General features: G+C 39.7%; 1 protein-coding gene across 11 annotated transcripts in view; it reads right to left on the reverse strand.

Moving 5' to 3' along the window:
* ZNF438 (zinc finger protein 438) overlaps positions 1 to 21134 on the reverse strand; it is a 239376-nt gene that overhangs the window by 187688 nt on the left and 30554 nt on the right. For 2 of the 11 annotated variants that reach the window (XM_066386890.1, XM_066386888.1), the window contains exon 3: positions 648 to 724. The exons of the other annotated variants lie outside the window; for them this stretch is intronic. The gene's annotated coding sequence lies outside the window, so the exon portion shown is untranslated. The remainder of the gene's footprint in view (positions 1 to 647; positions 725 to 21134) is intronic. 11 annotated transcript variants of the gene reach the window in all.

Raw genomic sequence — 21134 nt, forward strand, 5'->3', positions numbered from 1 at the left:
TCAAAAGAAGAGTTACAAATGGTTCATAAACATGAGGAGATGCTCAGTCCTGGCCGGTTGGCCCAGCAGTAGAGCGTCAGCCCAGCATGTGGAAATCCTGGGTTCGATCCCCAGCCAGGGCACACAGGAGAGGCACCCATCTGCTTTTCTACCCTCCCACTCTCCTTTCTCTCCTTCTTTCTCTTCCCTTCCCGCAGCCAAAGCTCCACTAGAGAAAAGTTGGCTCGGGCACTGAGGATGGCTCCATGGCTTCCACCTCAGGTGCTAGAATAGTTCCGATTGCAGCAGAGCAATGCCCCAGATGCGCAGAGCATCGCTCCCTGGTGGGCATGCCAGGTGGATTCCAGTCGGGCTCATAGGGGAGTCTGTCTGTCTGCCTCTCCCCTACTTCTCACCTTGGAAAAATATAAAATAAAATAAAAAACATGAGAAGATGTTCAACATCATTAACCAGTAGAGAAATGCAAAGGAAAACCATAATACACTTATGGTCAATTTGATATTCAATGTGATACCACTTTATAACCATTAGATTAGAATAGCTATAATCAAAGAGATATAACAACAAGTACTGATGAGGATGTGGAGAAATTGGAATTCTATACATTGAATTGCTAGGGGGAATGAAAAATGGTTGAGATACTTACAAAATCAGTTTAGCAGTTCCTCAAAAGATGAAAACATAGAGACCATTTCGCCCAGCAATTCCACTACTAAGTATATGCTGAAGAGAAATGAAAACACACACCACACAAGAATTTGTATATCAATGTTCATAGCAGTATTATTCATAATAGCTAACAAGTGAAAACAACCCAAATGTCTACCAATTGATAAATGGATTTAAAAAAATGTGTCATATCCACAGATATGAAACAACCCAAGTGCCCACCAATAAACAAGTGGATAAAAAACTGTGGTACATATACTCAACGGATATTACTCGGCCATAAAAAAATGAAATATCACCATTTGCAACAACATAGATGAACATACAAGGTATTATGCTAAGTGAAATAAGTCAAAGAAAGACAAATACCCTATTATTTCAGTTGTATATGGAATCTAAAGAGCAAAATAAACAAACAAAACAGAAACAGACTCATAGATACACAGAACCTTTGATGGTTGCTAGATGGGGGGGGGGGGGGGAGAGAGACTGGGTGAAAACAGTGAAAGAATTAAGAAGTACAAATTACCCTGGCTGGATAGATCAGTTGGTTAGAGTATCATCCCAAAGTACAGAAGTTTGCGGTTTGATCCCTGGTCAGAGCACATACAAGAACAGATTGATGTTCCTATCTCTCCCTCTTTCTGTCTTCCTCTCTCTAAAATCAATAAAATAAATATATTTTTTTTAAAGTACTAATTGGTATTACAAAATAATCATGGGATGTAGAGTATTGTAATAACTATGCACTATGCATGATGTGATCTCTAACCATTATACTGTGCATCTGAAATTAATACAAGAATAAGAATGTCTTGGTTCCTGAGATTAGCATTAGAGAGCAGAGAGCAGAGAAAGGAGGAGGCCAGGAGAAGCAGCCAAGATGGCGGAGTGTTGAGTGAAAAGCTAGTTTGTGCAGGGAGAAGGAAGGAGATGGGGAACTGAGGTGAATAAGTCTGGTGAGCTAGAAACCTTTGATTCTAGGAAACTCGGATAAGTCAGTAGCTTTGTGAGCACTGAATGTGACTGGGTTTTGGAGCCCAGTGTGTGTTTTAACTTGCCCGCCGGGTGCAAGCTAGGATTAAAGATGATGGCCCACCAGTTTTTGGTTCCGTTGTTTCTTTACCGACTATCCGAATCCAATGCAAACCTGCATGGGCCGGGCTGCTGTGATAGTGGCCCTGGCTACTGGCTTTACATTTGGTGTAGTCGGCAGGATTCAATACAGATCGGCAAAGAGCCACCACCACCTTTGAGAGGTGGAGTAGAGGACTGGCTGCTGTTATGGTTCCCCATGGCTGTCCTTTTGGGGACAATAGGCTGGCTGACTTTTACAGTCATGCGTGAGGAAACCAAGAGCTCTATGGAAGACGCTGCCCGGGACCTGCAAACCGAGCAGTGGAAGGAGCTGAAGCAAATGTGGGAGAAAAGATGCTGACCCTGGAGCTGGAGGAAGCGCTGGAGGAGGAGGCTGACCAGGTTTGAGAGAATCACCTGGAAAAGGAGCACCTGATGGAGGAGGATTCACAGGTTCGTGAGTTGCAGATTGCCCTGGACGTTGTGGAGAGCCAGCAGCAGTGGGAGGCCAAGGCTGAGGCTGAGGCTGAGGCCGGGTCCGGAGCTGCAAAGTCTGCGGAGCAGAAGGCTGCAGCAGCCCAGGACTCGAGCCTGGCTGCGGGAGCTGATGTTTTCAGTTCCTCTTTGGAGGATGAGGAGAATCGGGCTGGAGTTGCAATCCGCAGTCTCCAGAAGATGAGAGTCCAGAAGCAAGGAGTTCTTACTATGCTCCTGGTAGGTCTGCAATTTTGGGACATAGGGTTGGACATACTCTCTGGAGCAGAGATGGAAATGCTGACTGCCATTGCCACGTGCTCCTCTTTGGGACAGTGTAAGACCTGCCAGGACGGCAGGGATGAGGGAGGTGGCTGAGGCCCCATGTGCGTGGACTGATTTCCTGGACTATGACCGGAGTGGGCACTGACTCCTTTGTTGGATGGACTTACGGATTTTGGACAATGTGAAATACCCTGATGGGGGTGGGGGGTGGCTTTGCTGGAAGCACTCCCCTGTCCTGGGAAGTTTTTCCCATGGCTATAAAGAAGGCCGAGGACATTTTGCGCTTTGGGCAAAGTGCTCAGAGACTGGTGAAGTGTACCTTTGTGATTGTTGAAACTGTAAGATTTGTCATGTTGTAAAAAAATAAAAATAAATAAAAAAGGATAATACTGAATGTAAACTGTAATTGAAAAGTAAATTTAAATTAAAATGAAGTTAGTTTTACTTTAAAAAAGTAAAAAATCAGCCCTAGTCAGTAGCTCAGTGGATAGAGCATCAGCCCAGTGTATGGACATCCCAAGTTCAATTCCTGGTCAGGGCACACAGGAAAAACAACTATCTGTTTCTCCCTCCATCCCTCTCCGCCTTCACTCCCTCTTACCCTCCAGCAGCCAGTGGCTTCACTGGTTTGAGCATAGCCCTAGGCACTGAGGGTAGCTGGTTGGTCTGAGCATATCAGCAAAAGGCACTATAAATAGCTTGGTACTCAAGCATCGGCCCCAGACACAGTTGCTGGGTGAATCCCAGTTGGGGCACATGCAGGAGTCTGCCTCACTATCTTCCTTCCTCTAGCCTAAAAAAAAAAAAAAAGAAAGAAAGGAAAAAAAAAGGATGTTGCACATCCATACAATGGAATAGTATTCGGAAATAAAAAGGATTGAAATACTAGTATATGCTACATCATGGATAAACCTCCAAAACATCACACTAAGTGAAAGAAGTCTGACACAAAAGACCTTGTATTGTATGACTCAATTTACATGAAAATCAGAACAAGTTCAGAAAGCAAATCAGTAATTGAGGCCTGCATGCCTGGGAGAACAGGGATGAGGAGTGACTGCTAATGGAGAGGGGTCCCTTTTTGATATGATGAAAGTGTTCTAAATCTAGATTATGGTGATGGTGGTACAGCTCTGCAGACATGCTAAAACTGTTCAGTTGTATACTTTAAATGGTTTGATTTAATGGCATGCAAATTCTATCTCAATAAAAATGTTTTTATTTTTATTAATTGAATCCATAAATTATCAAAAGAAAAATGCAAGTGATTACTATAAAAGTTGGGATAGTGGTTACTTACAAAGAAGACAGAGTTGTGACTGATAAGACACATGGAAAGGTGTCCAGAGTAACCGACACAGTCCTATTCCCTGACCTGCGTGTTACCGGCACTGTAATAATTCACTAAACCGTATACTTGACTTGAGTGTTTTTATTATATAACAAAAACACCTGTAAAAGGGACATTTAAAAATTTTTTTAAATAGAAATTTAAGATTACATGCTAATCACTTGACTAACTTATTGTTAAGACAATGATGAAAATATCCTATATCTGTACTGTTCAATATGAGCTCTTAAAATGTGACTAGCATATTTGAAGAACTGAATTTTTAATTTAATTCTAACTAATTTAAATAGCCATATGTGGCTGGTGGCTATCTCATGGGCAACACAGGTTCAGAGCATACAACTACTATGAGATTTTTGACAGAAAAATAAATAAGCTAACCTATAAAATATTAAAAATAAAATGTATGTATCAACAGAGAGAGCAGCTTTGTGACTACTACCATTTGTTTATAAGTTTGCATAAACTTCTCAAAGTTAAATGAAATAAACAGGCCTACCATCCTTTTAAATATTTTTATTTAAATAAATATATTTATATTTATATCTCAGAAAAGATTGGACTCAGATGTACTCATATTACTAAACAGGGTTCTTAACATACCAAAGAGCTCTTAACAGCAGTCATATTTCCAGATTTCATCCAAACTCCCACACGAAAATGGAAAACTAATTATAACATCAAGTGATTTCTACAATTTACCATCACCCCCCCACCCCTACTCTGTCTTAAGACTCTAAGAGCCACTAATTCCACCAGAATCTTGAAGAAATCCAAATAGATATAAAAGTCGAAGATATTTCTGTTACCCTCCAAATGGTTTCCCAGTCCTAAGTTTTCCAGGCTTGGTTTTATGACCAGCTTCTGTCATTAAAAATATTCCTTAACATTCTATCACTCAACAAACATTTATTAAGCAATTATTCTGTTAGGCACTGTATTAGGAAACAGATAATAAGTACAATCTCTGTCCTCAAAGAAATTATATTCTAGATGGGGGCTCAAGCACCAAATAAACCTCCAGAATTGAGCAGCATATTTAGGTACTAAATGAGTACCATTTACAAACTTTTACGGTTGTACAAAAAGTAGCAGCTAGTTACCAGAATAAACAAGGGAAGTGGGGCGATAGAAGAGGTGTCCCTGAGCTAAGTCTTGGAGATAAGCAGAAGATACCAAAGCAGCTGGGAGTGGGGGTGAGGACAGGGAAGAAGTGTTTCATGCAAAGAGAAAACATGCAAAGGCCCAGAAGTCCAAGAGAACTCAGGACTGAGGGAAGTTCAGTACAGAGGCATAGGAAGAGGGGAGGTAAGAGAAGGAAAGACTAGATCAGTGGGCAGAGAACCAATCCTAAGCCCTCTCCCCGCACAGAATGGAGCCTGGATTTTATCTGTAAAGTATAGAATACCAAAGAATTTTGAGCTCAAGAATAATGTGATCAGACTTGCATATTTAAGAGCATCACTCTGCAACAGTACAAAGTATAAACAAGAGAAAGTCGGAAAACGGAGATAGGGCAGACACTTTAGAGAACATTAGAGCAGTACAAGTGAAAAGAAAAGAGGGTTCAAACTGAAGCAAAAACACAGGCATGAGGATCAAATTATGCACTTGAGGGACATTTAGAGTATGGAACATCAGTTGGCCGTATATGGGGGAAATGAAGAATAAAGAGCCAGGTTGAGTTTCTGATTTCTTGTTTGAGAAAAAGGACACTGCTATTAATAAAATACTGGGAGAACAAGAAGTACAGATTTGAGAGGTGATTTTTGAGTTTTGAAACTCAGGGAAAAGGAAGTTGTCAGTCAAATCAATATCTAATGCCTTCAGAGAGTTGAAGTAATAAGCTCAAGTCTACAGGCCCCTGCTCAGACCAGGGATAGAGCCTGGCAATCTGTGTTTTAATTACCCTCCAGATGGCTCTAGAGCAGGGGCCCACAGACTAATCCACGAAGTTCAAAATATTTTGGATAAAATTAAGTAAGCCTAGGGGCCTACTTGTATTTTTCATTTCTCTAGCATCCTAGCTAGATATTAGCTTAGTTAACAGCAGTTGTGATGCGAACTACAGTTTCTGGTCGTTTTGTGACACTGAGTAAACTGCATGTACGATTGTGCCTGTTGTACTAATTTTTTTTTGTTTTCAACTGCAGTGAGAACAGTGTTGCGTAACAGTTGCCTTTTGTAGTCCTAGTGCGGGCCGCCAAACGGCTGTGATCTTGCTCTGCGGCCCACATGCTGAGTTGAGTTTGAGACCCCTGCTCTAGAGTGTGCTAAAGTTGGAGAACCACTGGTCTTGCCAAACATTCCCAGTAATACTGGCAAAGGATCAGGGAATCAGGTGGGATCTGATGATGACAGAAAGGGAGATGTGTTACTAGAATCTACATTATAGAAAGTTTAAGAAATAAACTGGACAAAAAGAAATGGAGACAGTACATGTACTCTTTAATAAGCTTGAAGAGAGAGTGAATAGATAGACTAAAAATAAAGATGATAAAAAATGATTAACAGGTTAAAGTCCTCCAGGAGGGAGGAAAGGACTCCGAGCCCAAGGGTAGGAGCCGGCTTGGCAGGTACAGCAGGCAGGCTGCATGGCTGCCTCCCCAGACCACTCTCCTTCCTGAAAAACTGAATCCTGTGTCCTTCTCTGAAAGAACTGGAAGGCCGTAACTCTTGACCATTCTCAGCCAATCGAAGGACTTCAATACCCTTTGCCACTGCCTGGTGTAGAAATGGGCTGTATGATGCAAAGCTGGCTAGTGAAGTCAAGTCTGCTGGGAAGCTTCTGGGAAGGCTTTCTTCACTTTTAAAAAAAGACATGAGATAATAGGTCCTGAATTTTACCTTTTGTACCCTTCCAAAATTCATGTTGAAACCTAACCTTCAATGTGATGGTATCTGGAGGTAATAAGAGTTAAATTAAGTTAGAAGGTAGAGCCCCATAATGGGATCACTGTCTTTATAAAATAATGAAGAGTCTAGAGCTCTCTCTGCCATTTGACAAAACAGCAGAAAGATGGCCGTTCACAAGCCAGGAAGGGGCCCTCACCAAGAATCAAATCTTCAGGCACACTGACCTTGGACCTCCCAGACTCAGAACAATGAGAAATAAAGGTCTGTGGTTTAAGCCATCTAAAATCTTTTTTATAGCAAGCCAAATTAAGACAAGACACGCCTTCTTTTCTTTCAGACTTGGGTGCTTTGACATAGGGATGTAAATCTGGGAGTTAAAGGTGCCTGCCATCTTGAGACATGAAAGGGGACAAGCCTAATGACAAACACTAACTGACGGTAGAATGGAAAGATGGAAAGCTCCCAAGAGCCTACTGACAACAGTTAGCTGCTACATGAACTGACAATAAAATCACCTTTCTTTAGATTCCCAGTTTATATGCAGTCATAAAATTTACTTCTTATTTAAGCCATTTTGAGTTGGGTCTTCTGTTACTTGTCAGCTAAAAGCATTCTAACTGATATAGAATGAAACATATTTCCACTGAGATGGGTGTAGATGCAATTAACTTTGCCTTTTGGAGACATGGAAATTTGAAGGAGCTTCAGCCTGAAGTTTCATTTATTACTAAAATGTAGCTCATATAATCTATTTTATAAAGGCAATGGCCTTAATAGCTCTTTTCTGCTTTTTAAAAAAATATCAGTATTTCTAATAACAGCTAGCAAAGAAGGAGGAAGAAACAGGAGAAGAGGGAGAGAATAAACCTGTGGTTATTGAAGTATTTAAAATCTAGACATTTTATCTTCGTATTGTTTACCTTCTACATTCCCTATGATTCAACAGTGAAACCATATCAATCTCTTTTACTTTGTGTATAATAATTTTCATGTCAGCTTCATTTTTCATACTTTCATTGTATATATCATTTTACCACAACATAGTTTACAGAGGAAATCCTTAACATTAAAAAACAAACACTCTGGAAACCAAACAATTTATAAAAAGACTTCTATTTTTATTTCCATATATTTTCTAAACCTGTTCAGGAAAAGAAAACAACATTTCAAACACATTTGTGTAATGATACCTCTGATTTGTATCAGAGGGTTGAAAACACTGCAGACATATCGACACCAGGGAAAGAAGGCATAATTTCAGCACAAATAACAAAAAGCACCAGAATTGTGTGCTTGTGCAAGCTGTCCCTAAATGGTGAAAAAATGTTTTTTTGAAAATTAACTGTAAGACAGTTTTTGAAGTCCAAAATATTTTTCTATAGAAACAATGTTACTATAAGTAATTCTGTTACAAGGCTAGTCCATAAAAACTTTATAAAACCATATGTATAAGACCACTGAACTAGACCCAGGCAAAATAATACCTTTTCCTTTGGAAAATACATTACTTTCTCCCTCCACCCTCTACCAAGTCCCAGGGGAACAGGCCTCGTCCTGGCCTCCACTCTCCTGGCCAACGACCTCTCTCCTTATGGTCCACTCCCCACATGCCCTGCGTCAGCCACACTGCCCTCTTCACTCGCTGGTCTTCTCCCCTCCGAGTCACTGCTGTCATGCCCTTCCTGTCCTTTTCCCCGTTACCCTACTCAGCTTTCCGGTCTCAGCTTCAATGCTACTTCCTCAGGAAGGTCGTCCCTGTCCCCTCCCTGAGTCATGCGTCCTGCTCTACTTCCTCACCACAGTACTGACCACACTACACTGCCACCTCCCACGAGCTCAGTCAGGTCAGGTACACATTGGGTATGCTCTCAGTTCAGCCCCAGAGCTTAGAAGAGGTGCTGCCATTTTGAAGATATTTAGTACCTATTTGTTTGTATGAGTGAATTTTCATAAGAGAAGGCACTTCAGTGCCTTTTTAACCTGAATTATGAAATATTTAAGCTGATCTATGGTCATTATCAAGGAATAAAAGGCTTTTCCTATAACATTTCTCCACTCCTGAATACCTACAGACTTTTTGCACAGAGAAGGCTACTTAGACAATTGCTTTTTCAATACTAATCTCCATTTTCCTTCAAAAATACAAGTCTAATCATGTCATAACCCTCTCTAATGTCTTCCAGTGGCTTCTGAACAGATACTGTACTTCTACACTTCCACCTTCTATTCATGCTCTTCTCCTTTTGTCCTGTTTGCCTAAACCACTCATCTTCTGAGGTCCTGCTCTAGAGTCGTCTCACTGGAGGAGAATCATCTTATCCCACGTTTGCCACTGTGACTATTTTGCCTCCCACTGTATTCTGTCTATTGCTGATCGTGGCTGTCTGTCTGCCCTGACAGAAAAGACCATCCCTAAAGGCATTCTGTATTTTAGCCACTGGCAGATACTATATACTCAAAGCATGTTAAAATAAGTCAACTACTGCCTGACCAGGCAGTGGCACAGTGGATAGAGTGCCAGCCTGGGACACTGAGGATCCACATTAGAAACCCCAAGATTGATTGCTGGCTTGACTGTGGGCTCATTCAGCTTCAGCACGGGATCACCAGCTTGAGTACAGGGTCGTTGATTTAAGCTCTGGATCACAGACATGACCCCATGGTCGCTGGCTTGAGCCCAAAGTCACTGACTTGAAGCCCAGGGTCACTGGCCGGAGCCCCCAGGGCAAGGCACATATGAGAAAGCAATCAATGAACTAAGGTGCCATAACTATGAATTAATGCTTCTCATCTCTCTCCCTTCCTGTCTGTCCCTGTCTGTCCATATCTCTCTCCCTCAAAAAAAATTATAAAAAAAAAGTCAACTACCATTATACCTGACCTCATCAAAAGGTAAAGAACTTATCACTGACAATGTAAACATATTTATAAACTACAAAATACTAAATACCATATACCCATAAGATAAACCATACAGAATACAAAACAAAATAAAAATATCTCAAGCTATATGCTTTAGGCACAGTAAAAGTTCAAATATACTTAGAGCCCTAAGTCTGCATTCATTGTCACATAAATGCAGCCACCCTTGTGAGTCCAAGCTTTGTGGAGGCCCACCCTGTCTCCTCACAGTTATATCAGATAACTGGACAGGATAAAGAGAGTTGTGCCTTTGATGAGAAGTGGGAAGGTCAAGTCTGACAGCTAATTTTTAAAATTATATATTTTATCATAAAGATTAAAAAGTTTTCTTTATTTAATACAGAAAAAAATTAACTATGATCTATAATTTAAAACTTTAAAACTTCATTTGCAACCTGGCTGGTTGGCTCAGTGGATAGAGTCGGCCCAGAGTGCGGCATCCTGGGTTCAATTCCTGGTCAGGGCACACAAGAAAAGTGACCATCTGCTTCTCTCCCTCTCTCTCCCCCCCTTCTCTCCCTCTTCTCCTTCTGTAGCCAGTGGCTCAGTCGGTTAGAGCACTGATTCCAGGCACTGAGGATAGCTCAGTTGGTCCAAGTGCATCAGCCTCAGACACTAAAAATAGCTCAGTTAATTCCAACATTGGCCCCAGACTGGCAGGGGTGTAGATGTTGCAAGGTGATCCTTATCCAGGCACATGTGGGAGTCCGTCTCACTATCTCCTCTCCTCTCACTTAAAAAACAAACAAAAAGTTCATTTTGCATACTACTTTTCAAATACAGTTCAAATCACAATAAACATACCATTTTTTATCTGGTTCCAAAATTTTAACATATATTACACTTCCAGTAGCCACAGTATTCCATCATCTTGACATATTACAGTTCATTAAAACATTCACCAAATTTATTGACTAACTACTGTATGCCAGGCTGTAAGGTACAACCAACCACTTCTAACTTCAAGAACCCCCAGTCAACTGGCAGGGTTCATCCCTGTGCCCCGCCCAGACAGTAGTGTGTAATACTGAGTGTTGGGCAGATAAAATGTATTATGCTCACTTTGTTAAAGAGGCCGTTGCCCAGGTGATATTAATGTGTGTTGAGAATCCTTGTAGCCTGGGGCTTGGTTTTGGGATTAAGCCTTTCCCACTCGTTTTGATGTGGGGTGGTACAATCCAATCATGCCTCAGAGAAGTGATTTTGTATTGGAGACTTCCCTATTTTGTATACTGGATTAGAGGTTGTGAAGCTACAATATAAAATGGGGGCGGAACGAGAGTTTGCGCTCTTGGTTCCTGAGATTATCATTAGAAAAGAGAGCAGAGGAGAGCAGAGAAAGGCCACGTGGAGGAGGCCAGGAGAAGCAGCCAAGATGGTGGAGTGCTGAGTGAGATGCCAGTTTGTGTAGAGTTTGTATTTGGGATAAGGAAGGAGATGGGGAACAGAGGTGAATAAGTCTGGTGAGCTAGAAACCTTTGATTCTAGGAAACTCGGATAAGTCAGTGGCTTTGTGAGCACTGAATGTGACTGGGTTTTGGAGCCCAGTGTGTATTTTTACTTGCCCGCTGGGTGCAAGCTAGGATTAAAGACTATGGCCCACCAGTTTGTGGCTCCATTGTTTCTCTACCGACTGTCCGAATCCAATGCGAACCTGCATGTGAATGGCCACGATGGCAGCTCCTGGCTTTACACTGAGCATAAATCAGAGATGGCTCACCAGCAGAGCTGAGTTGAGTGGGATGCCCATCCCCCAAAATTATTGTTGCCCTAAAGGGATGAGAAGTCAAAAGGAGGTTGGGAAGAAGAGGAGGAAGATGAAGTATGACAAGACATGAGAGTCTGAAATCACGCATTACGTTTGGGGAAAGGCAGCAGCTGGGAGTAGCTAGAGCATAAGAAACAAATAAGAGTGTTTGGTCCCAATTCCTTAAAACCCCACCAAAACCAGGAGCTGTTTTAATTTCCAGACTGTTGAGAAAATAGAAAGGAAAACTCAAGGTTGACTTCAAGTGTATTTTTTATTACATTTGTATCATTTTTATTAATAATGCTATTTACTACTCATCTGCTAAAATTCTCTGCCCACTTATGTAATAAATCTTGACATTTTTTTCCACATTAAGTCTGAGAGAACTCTTCAGGTATTACACATATTAACCCTTAGTCACACTTGATACAAGCATTTCCCCCAGTCTCTTGTATTATTTTTATCATTCTGAATAAATCTTAAATTTTATATATTCAATATACAAGTTTTATATATTCAAAACTGCTGAACTTTTTCTTGGTGAATTTTTTTTTCATTGCTCCAATACTGAGTTATCAATTTCTCATAAGTCTGATGAATATTATGTCAGACTTTCTACTATTTTTTCTAAAATGTGATTTTTAAAGTATCTCTTAATACCAGCTAGACTTGATAAAGATGTGATGTTCATAAACACTCACATATAGCCATTATCGCACCTCTTGCAATCTGCTACCACTGCCTTTGCACAGACACAGCCCGGGAAATCCCTTCTGTCCAAAGTCCCTGTTCATGTTCACTTGTACCCCGACATGGAGTGCTGGGAGGGAGCTCCTGGAGCTGGGCCCCGCGCACTGTCTTCAGAGATGGCCCTCAGACCTTCACACCCTCTCTGAAAGAACTAAAAATTAATATTTTAAGATGCAAGTTAAGGAAAGAAGACACTTCAGGGATGCATCAGCAATAGAAATCAATGCTAGTTTTAAAGTATTGTGGCAATATTCCCTGCCATGCTTTTCTAGGTCTTCACAACGAGGCCTGGCACGACACTTTGACTCCATGCTATGGAAGGTATTTCCAAATGAGAAAAGGAGACTTAGTCAAATGACTTAGTCAAACTAAACTTTCTTAGTCTTTTTACCTTTGAACTCATAGTCTACTCTCAAGACAGAGCTAACCTACATAAGATCCTATCATTTCTTAGCCCCAAACTACCTCACAGCTCACTAGTGCAATAATAATAATAATAAAAGCTAAGTATCTCCAAAGGCCTACAAGATCATAAATGATCTGAAGTGAGAAAGATCTGAAGTGTGTATCAGGGAGAAGAGCAGAGTCCACTTTGGCCATGTTAAATCTGAGGTGCCGTGAGACAGGAGTGAACCTGCTGGAAGGCAGCATACTTAGATCCTCAGAAGACAGCTTTACACCTTTGGGTTACATAAATGGTTCTTCTCTGGGGTAATTCTGGGACCCCTCTCCCTAGACATTAAGCAAGTTGTGGAGATGGTATTGGTTGTCACACCTGGGATAAAGGTGTTCTGCTGGCATCTAGTGGATAGGGGCTACATGCTACAATGCACAAGACAGCACCCCCCAAACACAACAAAGTTATCCAGCCCAAAATGTCAGTAATACTGAAGTTGAGAAACCCGGGGCCCAAGACTCAAACATGGAAAACTTTTCCAAATAGATCATATTTAAAACCCAAAGAACAACTGGAGTAAAAAGAAAAGGACTAAACTTGGAGGCACTCTTCTTTCACAAGTCAGACAAGAGTGGGAGAACCAACAAAGAAGACGGAAAAGGCTAAGGCAGAATGGGAAAAGGGTGTGACAAAGGCCAAGGGAAGAGTTCCTGACAGGAAGCAATGGTCCATTGTGGTCAGCTGTACTGAGCTGTTAAAATGTCCAATAGCAATGGAGGAGTTATCCTGGGAGACTGAGAGAGCAGAGGCACCGGGGAAGAGGGCTGGGTAATTTTGAGGCTGCTGAGTTTTATCATTAGAGTGAAACCAACAGGCAGAGAGTTGAGCTCATCTAGTCCTGAAGCTTGCCTCAGGATTGGAGATATCAAAGAGGTACAAAGGAATTGAGGAAATTTGCAGGAGAGTAATTTGGATTAGGGCAGTAGCTAGATAAAACAGGAACTGATGACAGGTAGTAACTAATGAATAAAGGGAAATGGGGGGAGGGGGCTTTTGAATTGAAAGTCTTGATAAGTCATAAACATTTTCCTATATCAATAAATATACTTCTCCAACAGGCTTTCAATTTCTCCATAACAAAATAGTCTATTAATTGATCTTATTAAGTATACTTTTACTTTAATAAGAAAGAGCTATTTACTATTTGAACTCTGCTTTCCACGACCTAGATCAAAAGGCATTTGGGGGGTGGAGCATGTTACCATGAAAGATAACAGGCTTGGTTGGGTTAAAACATCAGCTCTTTCATTTGCTAATGTTATGACCTTGGACAATTTACCTAACCTCTCTGAACCCAAATCTCTTAATCTAATAGATTGTAGTAGGCAAAGTAATGCCCTCTCCTACAAGCATATTTAGTTCCTAATCCCTGAAACTGTTAATATGTTATGTTACATGGCAAAGGAAATTTAAGGCTACAAATAGAATTAAGGTTGCTCATCAACTGACCTTCAAATAAAGATGGTATCCGGATTACCCAGAAGGACCTGAAGCCATTATAAAGGTACTTGAAGGGAGGAGAAGGACGCAGAAGAGTTGAAAGGAGAGAAGCAGCATGTGAGAAAGATTCAGCCTGCCAGTGCTGCTTGTAAGGCTGTAAGCCCAGGAGCCGCCATTGTGGCCATTCACATGCAGGTTCCATTAGATTCAGACAGTCGGTAATGAAACAATGGAGCCAAGAACTGGTGGGCCATCAGGTTTAATCCTAGCTTGCACCCGACAAGCAAGTAAAAACACACACTGGGCTCCAAAACCCACTCATTCAGTGCTCACAAAGCTAATGACTTATCCGAGTTTCCTAGAATCAAAGGTTTCTAGTTCATCAGACTTATTCACCTCTATTCCCCATCTCCTTCTCTCTGCACAAACTCTGCACAAACTGGCTTCTCCCTCAGCACTCCACCATCGTGGCTGCTTCTCCTGGTCTCCTATGTGGCCTTATCTACTCTCCTCTCTAATCTCAGGAACCCAGAGAGAGCAAGCTTCAGGTCTGCCCCACTTTATAGTACAGAAACCAAAACCTTTAATCCAATATACAAACAAGGCATTCTCTGATACAAAGTCACTTATCTGAGGCATAATGGGATTCCTCATGAGAGTGCACCACCCCACATCAAAAAGGGTGGGAAAGGCTTAGTCCCAAAACGAAGCCCCAGGCTACAAAGATCCTGCCTGCCCACAGCCTGCCCCTAACACACATTAATATAATCACGCCCACCCCAAGCAAGAAGGGCAACCAATACCATCACCTGGGCAACGGGCTTACACGTGGGCAGCACCATCTTTAACAAAGTGAGCTTAATATATTTTATCTGCCCAACAGAGGAGAACCCAGGCCAGGAGCCAAGGGCATGTCAGCAGCGCATAGAAGCTGGAAAAGACAAGAAAACCGACCTGCCCTGAAACCTTCAGAAAGGAGTGAGGCCCTCCCAAAACTAGGGAAGACCCATTCTGGGTTTCTGACCTCCAGAACTGTAAGATGATATAAATTTGTTGTGTTAAGCAATGAAGTTCTTGTTAATTTGTTAACAGCAGCAATAGGAAACTAATACACAGTTTGTTCATACAAATCATCATGATAAATTGTGTCAATTAACCAAGATAACAGATATAAAGTACCTAACAGAATGCCTAGTACACAGGAAGCATTTATATAGCCGCTACTAATGTTGTCATAGCTAATACTATTTATGGCACCCAAACCAACAGAAAAAACACTGACTCAGTTCTAGAACGTACTCAGCTCTATGACCTAAGATATCTCACCCTCTGGAGGGCTCAATTCTCTCACAAACAAAATGAGGGGGCTTACAAAGATGACTTACAAAGTTTCTTATAGCTCTAAAATTTTATGACTCTAAAATCCAATTCCTTAATGACACATTCTACTTATTGTTAATTAACTGATTCAGAAAGTCCTATGAAATAAAAATAATAAGCAAAGAAGCTTTCATTTTATGTTTCAATATTTTCACTATTTTATATTGCTGAGTTATAGCATTATAAAGTTGTGTCATGGCATAGAAATCACAGGCCTGCGAACAAGAAAAAATAACTCAGTCATCCTGCTACTAAAGGCCTTACAATCAAACTACAATAATAACAGTATATTCATAAATAGCTCAGTGAATTCCCCAGCTTTATTTAGTTATAATTCACATACCATACAATTCACCCTTTTAAAGTGTACAATTCACTGGCTTTAGTATATTCACAGAGTTCTGCAACTATCACAAATCTTAGACCATTTTCCTTACCCCAAAAAGAAACCCACTACCCATTAGAAGCCACTCCCCATCCCCCATCTCCCATTTCCAACCCTCCCAGCTCACTCACCCACTTTCTGTCCCTATGAACTGGCCTGTTCTGAACATGCCATATCAATGAAATGTGTAGCATATGACGTTTTACATCTGGCTGATTTCACGGGGCTTAATGTTTGACATACAGTGGTACCCTGAGATACAAGCAGACGAACATACAAATTTTTTAAGATACGAACTGTGACTCGGTCCATATTTTTGTTCAAAGTCCGGTGAAATTCCGAGATACAAGTCATGATGGGGGGGGGGGGTAAGTTACGAAAGTGCATATTTTGGTGAACACAGTCACTACCATGGAGGAGAGCTGGAAACCGCAGCGACTGCCGCAGATGGCCGGCACCAAAAACGCCCATACCTGAACACGCAAGACAGCGGCAGAGGGGGTAGTAGGTCTGCAGAAAGACCACACCTAGGGAACACAGAGGCAACACCCATTAAACTCCAGTAGCCACACACTTCTTATACACAGACAGAATGAAAAGGCAGAGAAATGAAACCCAAATGAATCAAGAGAAATCCCCAGAAAAGGACATGAACGAGTCAGATAAAACCAAATTTCTGGATGCAGAGTTTAAAATACTGATTATTAGGATACTCAAAGATCTAAGAACAACAATACATGGATATAACAAAACCTAAATAAAGAAATGGCAAGTATAAAAAAGACACTGAAATAATAAAAAAGAATCAGTAAGAAAAGACAAACACAATATCAGAAATGAAGACCACAATGGAAGAAATTAAAAGTAGAATGAATGAAGCTGAGGATCGAATCAGCAAGTTAGAGGACAAGATAAATGAAGGCACGGAAGCAAAGCAGCAAAAAGAAAGACTCAAAAAGACTGAGGAAACTCTTAAGAGAGCTCTGTGACAATATGAAGAGAAATAACATCCACATCATAGGGGTTCCTGAAGAAGAACGAACAAGGGTTAGAGACTTCCTTCAATCAAATCATACCTGAAAACTTCCCTAAACTGATGCAGAAAAAAGTCACACAAGTTCAAGAAGCACAGAGAATTCCATTAAAGAGAAACCCAAGGAAATCTACACCAAGACACATAATTAAAAAACCAAAGCTAAGAGATAAAGAAAAAATATTAAAAGCTGCTAGAGAAAAAAGGTTATCACCTACAAAAGAACCCTCGTAAGGATGACATTAGAATTCTCAACAGAAACACTTGAGGTCAGAAGGGAATGGCAAGAAATATTCAAAGTAATGCAGAACAAGATCCTACACAACCAAGACTACTTTATACAGCAAGGCTATCGTTTAAAATCGAAGGAGAAATAAAAAGCTGCCCAGACCAAAAAAAAAAAAAAAAAAAAACACTCAAGGAATTCATTACAACCAAACAATGCTGCAAGAAGTGTTAAGGGGCCTGTGTAAACATAACAAAGGGGGAAAAGAATATAGCAAAAGAGGAATACAGTTTTAAAGAATAAAATGGAAAGAAACAACTACATATCAATAATAACCTTAAATGTAAATGGTTAAATGATCCAATCAAAAGACATAGGGAACCTGCGTGGATAAGAAAACAGGACCCATACCTATGCTGTCTACAAGAGACACACCTCAAAATAAAAGATGCACATAGACTGAAGGTAAAGCGATGGAAAAAATACTTCATGCAAATGGAATGAAAAAAAAGTTGGGGTAGCAATACTTATATCAGACAAAATGGACTTTAAAACAAAGGCTATAGTAAGAGATAAAAAAGTCACTACTTAATGATAAAAAGAGCAATCCAACAGGAAGATATAACCATTATAAATATCTACGCACCTAATATAGGAGCACCTACATATATAGAGTAGACTTTGATGGATATAAAGGACGAGATCAACAGCAATACTATAATAGTAGGGGATTTCAATACCCCACTAAATCACTAGACAGACACTCCAGAAAGAAAATTAACAAAGCAACAGCAGACTTAAAAGACACACTAGATCAACTAGATTTAATACATATATTTAAAACCTTTCACCCTAAAGCAGCAGAATATACATTCTTTTCAAGTGCTCATGAACATTCTCTAGGATAGACCACATGTTAGGGCACAAAAGTGGTCTCAACAAATTTAGGATGATTGAAATCATGTCAAGCATTTTCTTTGATCACAATGGCGTGAAACTAGAAATCAACCAAAACAGAAAAACTAAAAAATACTCAAACACTTGGAAACTAAATAGCATGTTATTAAATAACAAATGGGTTAACAATGAGATCAAAGAAGAAATTAAAAAATTCCTAGAAACAAAGGATAATGAACATACAACAACTCAAAATTTGTGGGACACAGCAAAAGCAGTCCTGAGAGGGAAGTTCATAGCATTACAGGCATACATTAAGAAGCTAGAAAAAGCTCAAATAAACAAATTAACCTTGCGTCTAAAAGAACTAGAAAAAGAACAGATAGTAAAGCCCAGAGATAATAGATGGAAGGAAAGAATAAAGATCAGAGCAGAAATAAATGACATAGAAATAAAGAAACAATACAGAGGATCAATAAAACCAGGAGCTGGTTCTTTGAAAAGGTAAATAAGATTAATGAACCTTTAACCAGACTCACCAAGAAAAAAAGAGAGAGGACTCAAACAAATAAAATTAGAAATGAGAGTTGAGAAATAACAACTGACACAACAGAAATACAAAGGATTGTAAGAAAATATATATGATGAAGAACTGTATGCCAAAAAAATTAGACTACCTAGGTGAAATGGACAAATTCTTTGAAACAAATAATCTTTAAAAATTAATCAGGAAGAATCATAAAAGTTAAACAGACTGATTACAACAAATGAGATCAAAACAGTTATAAAAAAAAACTCCCAACAAACAAAAGCCTGGGGCCAGATGGCATCACAAGTGAATTCTACCAAATTTTCAAAGAAGAACTAACTCCTATCCTTCTCAAGCTATTTCAAATAATACAAGAGGAAAGAAGACTTTCAAGCTCCTTTAAAGAGGCAAGCATTATTCTGATTCCAAAACCAGGCAAAGACAACACAAAGAAAGAAAATTATAGGTCAATATCCCTGATGAATTTAGATGCTAAAATCTTCAACAAAATATTAGCAGACCAGATCCAGCAATATATGAAAAAAATCATACACCAGGATAAAGTGGGATTTATTCTGGGGAGACAAGGCTGGTACAATATTTGCAAATCAATCAATGTGATTCATCACATCAACAAAAAGAAGGAGAAAAACCATATGATAATTTCAATAGATGCAGAAAAGGCATTTGATAATATCCAGCACCCATTCATGATAAAAACTAGCAGAATAGTGGGAATACAGGGAACATACCTCAACACAATAAAGGCCATCTACAACAAACCCACAGCCAACATCATACTCAAAGGGTAAAAATTAAAAGCAATACTCTTAAGATCAGGAACAAGGCAGGGGTGCCCCTTTCATCACTCTTATTCAACAGAGTTCTGGAAGTCTAGCCACAGCAATCAGACAAGATGAAGAAATAAAAAAAGCATCCGAATTGGAAAAGAAGAAGTAAAACTATCCTTATTTGCAGATGACATAATATTGTATATAGAAAACCCTAAAGTCTCAGTCAAAAAACTACTGGACCTGATAAGTGAATTCAGCAAGGTGGCAAAATATAAAATTATTACTCAGAAATCAGAGGCATTTTTATATACCAACAATGAACTGTCAGAAAGAGAAATTAAGGAAACAATCCCCTCCACTATTGCAACCAAAAAAATAAAGTATCTAGCAGTAAATTTAACCAAGGAGATTAAAGACTTGTACTCGGAAAATTATAAAACATTGATAAAAGAAATCAAGGAAGATACAAACAAGTGGAAGCATATACCGAGTTCATGGTTAGGAAGAATAAACATCATTAAAATGTCTATATTACCCAAAACAATTTATACATTCAATTCAATACCAATTAAAATACCAATGACATACTTCAAAGATATAAAACACATATTCCAAAAATTTATATGGAACCAAAAAAGAACACGAATAGCCTCAGCAATCTTGAAAAGAAAGAATAAAGTGGGAGGCATCACACTTCCTGATATCAAGTTATACTACAAGGCCATTGTACTCAAAACAGCCTGGTACTGGCATAAGAACAGGCATATAGATCAATGGAACAGAACAGAGAACCCAGAAAACAAACCCGCACCTTTATGGACAACTGATATTTGACAAGGGAGGTAAGAGCATACAATGGAGTCAAGACAGCCTCTTCAATAAATGGTGTTGGGAAAATTGGACAGCTGTCTGCAAAAAAATGATACCAGACCATCAACTTACACCATTCACAAAAATAAACTCAAAATGGATAAGACTTAGATGTAAGCCGTGAAACTATAAGCATCTTAGAAGAAAACATAGGCAGTAAGCTCTCCAACATCTCTCGCAGCAATATATGATATTTGCCAATTAATCTCCACAGGCAAGTGAAATAAAAACCATGACAAACAAATAGGACTATATCAAACTAAAAGCTTTTGCACAGCTAAAGACAATAAGAACAGAATAAAAACACAAACTACACAATGGGAGAACATATTCAACAATACGTCTGATAAGGGGTAAATAACCAAAATTTATAAAGAACTTGTAAAACTCAACACCAGGAAAATAAACAATCCAATCAAAAAATGGGCAAAAGAAATTAATAGACACTTCTCCAAAGAGGACATACAGATGGCCAACAGGTATGTGAAAAAATGCTCAACATCACTAATTATTAGAGAAATTCAAATTAAAACCATAATTAGGTATCACCTCACACCAGTCAGAATGGCGCTCATCAACAAAACACCGCAAAATAAGTGCTGGGGAGGATGTGGAGAAAAGGGAACCCTCCTGTACTGCTGGTGGGAATGCAGACTGGTGCAGCCACTGTGGAAAACAGTATGGAGATTCCTCACAAAATTAAAAATCAAACTGCCTTTTGACCCACTTTTAGGAATATACCCCAAGAACACCATAGCACTGTTTCAAAAGGAGAAATGCACCCCCGTGTTTATGGCAGCATTGTTCACAATAGCAAAGATCTGGAAACAGCCTAAGTGTTCATCAGTGGACAAGTGGATTAAAAAGCAGCAGTACATATATACTATGGAATACTATGGGGCCATGAAAAAGGAGGAAATCTTACCTTTTGCAACAACATGGATGGACCTGCAAAACTATTATGTTAAGTGAAATAAGCCAAGCAAAA

The sequence above is a fragment of the Saccopteryx leptura genome, chromosome 5 (genome assembly GCF_036850995.1).
Source record: "Saccopteryx leptura isolate mSacLep1 chromosome 5, mSacLep1_pri_phased_curated, whole genome shotgun sequence".
Classification (NCBI taxonomy): Eukaryota; Metazoa; Chordata; class Mammalia; order Chiroptera; family Emballonuridae; genus Saccopteryx; species Saccopteryx leptura.